Below are 6,336 nucleotides of genomic sequence, written 5' to 3' on the forward strand. Positions count from 1 at the left end.
GAGGTGAGATGGATGGAGCGTACTTCAGAGAGCAGGGGGAGACTGATGACAGGTCAGGTATGCCCATGGGGCTTGTGTCAGTGAATAATCTTCACATTAGTGTTGACTCATTGAAATAATATGGATCACTCAGCAGACACAATGCCGCTACAAGAATATTAAAACCTCAGCTGCCTTTAAACAATCTTATCTCTAATGCTGTAAATAAAACCGCATGTGGACTGATGTTTTAGGTGTTTATGTATTATTGTGTGCTAAAACCTGACAAGCTGTGGTCAACTCATTGAATATTTAATTTCAAAATATGTAGCATTGAAGAGTAAAGCATACTTTTTCTACTACTTTAACAGTCACAAGTCATGCTTTAAGATCCTTCTTTCACTTTTGTATGCATGACACACTGATAGTTCACCTTGAGGACAAAAGACAAGCTTGTCAACAAAAACTTGTCAGCAAAAAATTCCAGGCTTCTTAAGGATGAAGGCACATAGATGAGACCAAGATTTTATAATAAGGTTCGGAGAGCTGAAAAAGTTTTTAGAGTTCATATTGTATAGTGCTGCCTACATGGATACTTAAATGGATTATCATCTCAATCCAGACTATTAAAATGCCAAAATGTAAAGGCTGTTTAATGGTGGGTTACAGGGAACAATGATTTAGTGGTTTGCAGGTAAAAAAAAAAAAAAGTCTATGTATCCAGCTATGACCATTCTTTCAACCACATTTAATGACATATTTCAGCCTGTAGTTAAGCTCTACTTCAATTTTGAAATATAGTCATTAAAATGTAACCTTACTAAGGTATCAATCTGGACGTCTAGACTTCTTTTGAAATGCAAATCACCAAAACCATGGCTAATGGAACATTGTTCAAACAACTAGATCTCTCCAACTTTTTCACTGTATTGATAAAATCATCTTGAATATAAACATTAAAGGCACAGTTCATGTTGTTTCCCCCAGGTGGTAAATCAGTCAACCCATCAGAACCTAGAAAGCAAGATTAAAGTGATAGTTTGGGTTGCTTGACTGTGGAGATCAGATCAGCTGCCAGTTTAAAGTAATAGTCGGGAGCACTGGAACAGAAGCTGAGTGATGTGCTGCCACGGGGCCATCTGCAAAAAGGTGTTTTAGCCACTTTTAGAAATGCCCACATAAATATCAGAAATATCAGTTTCAGTGCTATATTTTGAATATTTCCACCATTTTATCTTCCCATCAAACAGCCCTTTCCTTTGTAACTACAGTTTGTGAACTGTTGAACTACTGTATTCTAATGCTCAAAGGAAAAGACAGCATGCACTGACAGAGCTAAGCATACGTGCTCTTGATCTGAATCTACTGTAGGTAGTACACTTACTATAGATAACTGTCTCACTACATCAAATAACCTGAGCTATCACTTTGAGAATGGGGACTTATACTGGTTACCTACTTAGCTACATCCATGAAAAATACCCACAAAAACTGTGGATGAGAGAGACACTGGAGTGTCTTGGAAGCCGACTTACAGAAATAACAACTCTTAAATCAACATATTTCAATTGTGAAAAAGGTAGGCTATATGTAGCAGAATAAAGATTTGTTGTAGTGGCTTTTGGCTTAAGAGGATCTTTCTGTTAGATCACTCGGTAATTATTGGCCAATCACCATATGGGGACGCACTATAAAAGCAGGTGATTCTCGGGTGCTCTTTCGTTTCTGCTGAGAGCGCGCGCCTCGTTTCCGGTGCCCCTTGCTTCCGTTTTGCCGCAGGTAGGAGAGAGTCGCCGTTGTTTGCAATTTGGCATGTCCTTGTTGCGAGGCTGCTTATATTGGTTGCTTATGACTTTATAGATCTCCTGGCTGTTGCTTCCCGTGTTCTGAGCAGTGAACTTCCTGCCGATCGCCGCTGGTAGGTTCCTCCCCAGTTTCATTGTGCCGCAAACTTTCTGCCGATGGTATTTTACCAACAGTTGTGCTTTAGGTAATGACTGCTGGATCAGACTAGCGCCTGCAGGTTCCCTTGTCTTCCTGCGGGTGAGAGCTCACGCGGCCCGATTGGTATGTAGCCTACTCTAACAGTAGTTCTCTATTTTATTTTATTTTATTATTGTGGTCTAATTTGATCTGCATGCATTATAGGAACTGGCTGCTGTTGGCGTGCGCAGCCTTGTTGGAGCGACGGCTGCTGCCGTGGCGCCCACACAGGGACGCTGCTGCTTTGCCTCTGGCTGTTGTTCGGCCTGTAATCGTTTAATGTGTCTGTATTTATTTTAACTTGGGCCCGTTTTTTTAAGTGTGAATGGGAAGAAATGTGATCGTGCAGGATTGTATTTTGCGATGTTCTGATTTACTTGTAATTTTGTATCTACTTTTCCGTATGGTTGGTTATTTTTCTTATTGTTTGTATTATTTGTGATTTATTACTCGTTTCAGTAATACAGCTGCCATCTAAGCAGCCTTAATCAGGTATGGTTTACGTTGTGTGAGTGCAGTCACACAGCTGTTCATCCACAAATAGTCTTGTAGTTTATTTTGTTATACATATGATTTGCAAGATATTACTCTTCATTGTCATGTTAATTTATGTATCGTTATATGTGTTGATTTAATTAATTGAATTGATCATTTAGCACTAATTAGTTTCTTTTCTTTAGTTTACTTTCCTTGTTTTTCTTTGGTTACACCACTGGCAGGAGGCCATTTTGAGAGCTGCTGATAACCAGTGTCAAGGTTTCAGCATTTGGCCACTGCATGGTTTATATCTTATGTTGGAAGTTGTAATGTCCTAATTATGTTTTGTTTGTTTTAGGAGCTGGGTACCTGCGGTGGTGGTGGAGCCCTCTTTTTGTGTGCAGTGTCTTGAGTCTCCCAGTGTTGACTCCACTTGTGTGGGCGTGTATGTACGTGTGCTTTCGGGTGACTTCTCCTGGGATCCCCCTTTTTTTTGGGCCTACCCTACCACTAGTAAGCCCCCTAAGCTCCAGTTACTTTCAGTTACCCTGCTACTGAGTGAATTGTATTTTTAATGATCATCCTTATGTTACTAAATTGTTAATAAATATTATTGATGGATGGAACCCTGTCTCCGGCCTCCTGAGTAAAACGAATCTGTATGCCTTTCTAAAATATCTGGTATCAATTGAGGGTTCACAATTCCTTGGGTGAAATTCCCAGGGTGGCGTTGTCGGATTACCATATTTGTAATGTATAAAACCTAGGGGTGTGTGTTTGTGTGTATTCTCCTCCCCCTCGTGCTCGCGCCGCCACATATAGTTCACTGCTCCATATCCTGTAGCTACCCCTGCTTCTATGTCAACTGAGCATGACACTGGTGACAATATAGTGATATCGGTGTCGTGTAATTGTTATTTCAAGACTGTACTAAATAACTCAAAGCACATTGCTCATTGAAAAAGAAATAACATTACTTTAAACTCACTCGGCTGTAAAACAACTTTTTTAAATTTCTGACTACATTACCTTCATTAAAGGTTCTATAAATGAGATTTTACTCACTAATCAGGCAGTAAACAACTAAGTAAGTTTGGTAAGTTTCTGAATTTCTTTCCCTGTCCAACCAGGGAGCCAGTACTGCTCTGGCTTTACCAGGATGGAGAACCCTACGAGCTGCTAAAGGGCTCCAGCTTGACCCAGAACTGGTTTTCATCTCCTCCATGTGTAAGTTACTTGATGCTTCTTAATGTTACATTTCTGTTTTCATTAGTGACAGGCTACAGTAGCATAAAAACATACTTACTGTTGCCAGTATTATTTGTTTGGCAAATGTTGCCATTTCTAGTTTGCTCACTGTCACCATTGCTGTGGAGCATATCACAGCAATGCTAGATTGGGCTAATGGTTGTTGTTAGTTTGTTGCTATAGAGAACTTTAAATCAACATATAGCTCCTCAAATGTCCTTTCAAACAACTACAACTCCAAATCATCCACCTGTGACACATTCTGTATTAACATTAGCTAAAGCGGTGGGTTTCACACACCTTCAAACTCTGAACAAAAACAGCTTATTCCTGAATGTAGGCTGACCAGTGGCTAACATTAGCTTGCCAGCTAAGAACACTTAGTATGTAAATAAGACAGCATATGTGAGACTAAACAACCCCCGTATCGGCTCGAGCGCGAAGTTAGCATGTCCCAGACCAGCCACTTAACACAGGAAGGCAAGACAGCACCCAATCTGACCAAATGTCGCCAAAATGTCAAATTGATGAAGCGTTAATGGAATGAGTAACTGTAATCGCTGAATTTCAAATCTAATCCCTCGAACAGTCGTTACTGTTGCTCATTACTAAGCAACGTGTTGATGCCCATCACTGGTAACTACTGATCAGTTAGGGCAAAAACAAAAAAATTAACCATATAGACAAGAAAATCAGTAAATCACTGTAATATTTGTTTTCTCTCATGTTTCATTACTTATCACTGTTACTCAGGTTACAACTCAATTCCAAATCACTGCTCTGCTGCATAAAATGAGAAAACCTATATGGTTGTTTGAGCATGAAGCTGACCCGAGCGGTTGAAAGCAGGAAGTCATGCGTAGGTTCGTGTTCAAGCGGTTGCTGCTTTAAAGTAAAAATAAACTAAGTTTTAGAGATAGTCTTTAATTGGATTACTTTGGAGTTGCTGCAACCGTGAAGTAGCATTTTCTTTTTGCTGATGCAGGGATAAACTTTTGTTGGACAAATAAAAGTTGTCTCAGTTTTGAGTTTTCTTGCTGACAGTTTTTCATTAAAACTTATTTAAAGAAATCATAAAGGATGTGTGGCACAGGCACGGGAGGCAACTTTGCTGTGGGAAAGTCCTTATGTTTACTGTGATGTTGATCAGACATCAGTTTAGATGGAACATGCAATGCCTCTAAGCAGCTGGCAGCTCTGCCTTCTTTCTGACAGGATATCTGTCATAAAACATGATAGTCTCTCATTCCTCGCTCACATACTCAGATTCCTCGCTCAAAGTCAGCCCCCTCCCCTGCAGATTACACATTCGATCCACTCTGGATCGCTCTATCCGTCACGTGTGAATTGTTGTGCTGTTGACTCACCTTGGCGAAAACATAAGCCAGACATGACTGAAACCTCACCTTGACTTTGGTCACTACAAACAGCAATGAGCTGCTGTGGCTGAGCCACAGAAACAGCAAGTGAGAGTTTGAGGGATGAGTTGAGGTGGTGTTATACTCATCAGGCACAATGACAGCTCTGGTGGATTGGATTTGTCTCCTCTTTTTTTTCCAGCCACAACTCATTCCGCCCTCATCCAGCCACTGAGCTGCAGTAGACGGAGAAAACAAGTGTCGTTTCAGTGGGTTATTGAATTGTTTTTCTTACTTTAGTGCAAATGAATTCAGTTCATATTTGAGTACAATGCTTTTAGCTCAAGCTGCATCATGAATGTGTCAAATGAAGTGTGTCTCCATGGCCTTGGGAGAACTGTGCTGCTTTCACTAAGCAATCCTGTATGTGTATGTGTTTGTGGTTTTGTGTCTTTGTGAGTTGATGTGGTCTCTGTGTGTGTTTCCACATATGTACCGTATGTGCGCAGATGCCGATGTGCATTAGGGGGTAAGCTATAGGGATCCGAACAGCTTTCACCGAGGTGAGAGTATTGAAAGTTGTGTTGCTACAGCAACCGTGATGGTGACTATAAATCACGTTAATGGTGCCTCTCATTGTGCCTCCATCTTTATCAAATTCAGGTGCTGAAAAAAATGATGAGGCCCTGCCCACAGTAAAGCCTAAGCTGTCAGCGACGAAGGAATAATAACGGCAAGTTACAGTGACAAGTTGGTAGTTCCATGTGTGTTTTCTGTCAATACTGTAACATCTCTCTCTTTACATGCTGGTCATCGCAGCAGGTGTGTTAAGAGGGGAACAGGAAGATAGCAGGTGAATGAGCTTATTCACAGGTGCTGAAGTTGTTGCTGAATCGTGCATGCATGAGATGTAGGAGAAAAATGTGTAGGTAAAATAAAATGTATTTTAAAATGTTATTATTTTTGCCTTTATTATAAGTGAGACTGTGAAAAAGACTGAAAATGTGTTCACAAATAAAAAAAAATACATGGATGAGCTCTGAAACCATTTCACTCGAGCATAAATAAGAAAACATTCTCCTACGTTAAGATTTCTTTCTCAGAACCCAGAAAAATGAATATGTGCATGTTAACTTAGCTTATGAAGGCACTTGAAGGCAGCAGAACAAGCTGTGAACACAACGTTGACATATTATGGCTCTTTACAAATCCAGCCCACATGGAGCAACAATAGCAATATTGTTACTTTAGGTGGAAATCGTTCAAGACATATCGATAATCTTTAATATGA

At 40.2% G+C, this 6,336-nt stretch overlaps 1 long non-coding RNA gene across 6 annotated transcripts; it reads left to right on the plus strand.

Annotated features, from left to right (window-relative positions):
• The first annotated feature begins 1,639 nt into the window (after positions 1-1,639).
• Positions 1,640-6,002, plus strand: LOC139636801 (uncharacterized). Of its 6 annotated transcripts, none has more exons than XR_011694469.1 (7): positions 1,640-1,758; positions 1,840-1,897; positions 1,970-2,046; positions 2,128-2,952; positions 3,570-3,666; positions 5,248-5,608; positions 5,709-6,002. It is a non-coding gene; the product is annotated as an uncharacterized lncRNA (long non-coding RNA). The 6 variants fall into 6 exon arrangements; XR_011694470.1 differs by having other exon boundaries at positions 1,693-1,758; positions 5,555-5,608; XR_011694471.1 differs by having other exon boundaries at positions 1,693-1,758; positions 2,128-2,454; positions 2,798-2,952; positions 5,248-6,002.
• Positions 6,003-6,336: the final 334 nt, after the last annotated feature.

The sequence above is a fragment of the Trachinotus anak genome, unplaced genomic scaffold (assembly GCF_046630095.1).
Source record: "Trachinotus anak isolate AG129_WGS33_773 ecotype Australia unplaced genomic scaffold, CSIRO_AGI_Tana_v1 ptg000019l, whole genome shotgun sequence".
Lineage (NCBI taxonomy): Eukaryota > Metazoa > Chordata > Actinopteri > Carangiformes > Carangidae > Trachinotus > Trachinotus anak.